The sequence below is a fragment of the Rhineura floridana genome, chromosome 3, assembly GCF_030035675.1.
Source record: "Rhineura floridana isolate rRhiFlo1 chromosome 3, rRhiFlo1.hap2, whole genome shotgun sequence".
Classification (NCBI taxonomy): domain Eukaryota; kingdom Metazoa; phylum Chordata; class Lepidosauria; order Squamata; family Rhineuridae; genus Rhineura; species Rhineura floridana.
In genome coordinates this window covers 189,349,416-189,351,317 of record NC_084482.1, presented here as the reverse complement: position 1 = coordinate 189,351,317, position 1,902 = coordinate 189,349,416, and positions in this window count along the sequence as shown.

Sequence of the window (1,902 nt, the reverse complement as noted above, 5' to 3'; positions counted from 1 at the left end):
GCTGAATTCTGTGGTCTTTAAATCACACAAATTTGCAATATATTGCTTTCTTTTGCATACTTTATTCTGTATCTGATACTTATAGGAAGGACTATGTTGGGCACAGAAATCCCACTCAATAAACTGCCCCCCCCTCCCCCTGAAAAGTGTTACCGGAATCTTTTTCAGGAAGATAATTGCCCCAGGCTTCACACATGGCAGAAGCTACTTCAACACTAACAGCCCACTCCAGCTAATGAAAAGGAAAGGGGGGGTCTCAGATGACCATTCTGCCCTTAGGCCTCTCACAGTGCAATTCTATACATGTCTACTCATAAGTAAGCCCCAAGGAGTTCAGTGGGACTTACAGGTAAGTGTGTATGGGACTGCAGCCTCAGTCAGTTTTAAAAGTCTATAATCAAATCTATCTTCTTGAGGGTTAGGAACTTGCATTAAAAAGAACAATAATAATAATATGAAGGCTGATGTTTCATTTCCACTAGTATGAAGGCCTACAGTTACAAGACAGTTGCAAGGCCCATGCCAGAAAGGCTATAGGATGACTTCTGAGGGTATTTAGCTACCATACTGGTGGGGGGAGATTAGGGGAGATGGTAGACCACATACCTTGCATGCAGAAGATCCTGGGTTCCGTCTGCGGCATTTGTAGCTAAAAGGATCTCTTGCAACAGGTGCTGCGCAAGACTTCTGCCAGAAATGGGGAAGGGCTGTAGGTCAGTGGCAGAGCATCTGCCGTGTATGCAGAAGGTCCTAGATTCAATCCTCAACAGCTCCAGGTAGGGCAGGGAGAGACTCCTGCCTGAAACCCTGGAGAGCTGCTGCCACTGAGCCAAAAATTCTCAGCACCCTTACAAACTAGAGTTCCCATGATTCAGGGACATCGTGTGTTTTAAATGTACATCAGAGGAGGTGATGGGCTGGATGTGGGCCAATAAACTGAAGCTGAATCCTGAAAAAAAGACAGAGGGATAATGTGTCCTGAGTTCTTTAGTCCCAGAGGCGAGGAGATGGCATGTCCTGGATGGAGCTGCACTTCTCTGGTAGAAGCAGTTCCATAATTTGAGTTTGCTCGGGATCCAGCATTGTCAAAAGAGGCTCAGGTGGCCTCCATGGCTAGGAGTGCCTTTTCCCAGTGCTGTCTGGTTCACCAGCTATAGCCCCTTTCGGACAGATATGACTTGGCCATGGTACTCCGTGCCCTGTTATCTTTCAGACTAGTTATTGCTATGTGTGCTACATGGGGCTGCCCTTGAAGATAACTTGGAAAAAATCAACTGGTCCAAAACACAGAAACCAGATTACTGACTGGGCTTCTATTTAGACCCCTGTTTTTAAAAAAACAGCTGTATTGGTTGCCAGTTCATTTCCAGGCTCAATTCAAGGTGCTCACATTAATATTTAAAACTCCAAACAACTTAGGCCCCAACTATTTGAAAGACCACCTCCTTCCCTACAGACCATCTCAGATGTTAATATCAGCATAGCAGGCCCTCTTGGTAGTTTCACCATCCTTTGAAGTTTCGGGGTGATAGCCCCTAAATTGTGGAATCCCCTCCTCATAGAAGTTAATCGGGCATCTTCATTATACAGCTTCCGTTGTATGCTGAAGATGCACCTCTTTACCCTGGCCTTTGACACTTAAGGATATATTTTTGGGACCCACTCTAGTTGTGACCGTAAATTGTTTTAAACTGTTTTTTATTATTGTATTTTACATTGCTGTGACCTGCTCTAGGACCTTCTAGTGAAGGATGGGTAATAAATATAACAACAATGGTAGCTCTGTGAGGGGTAGACTACAGTTCCCAGGAGCCTTTGGAGGAAGCCATGTGCTCTAAATGTACAGTGGGGAAGAGATCCAACTGCCAGTCCAGTTGGATTCTGTTGGTGGGAAGGAGGGAT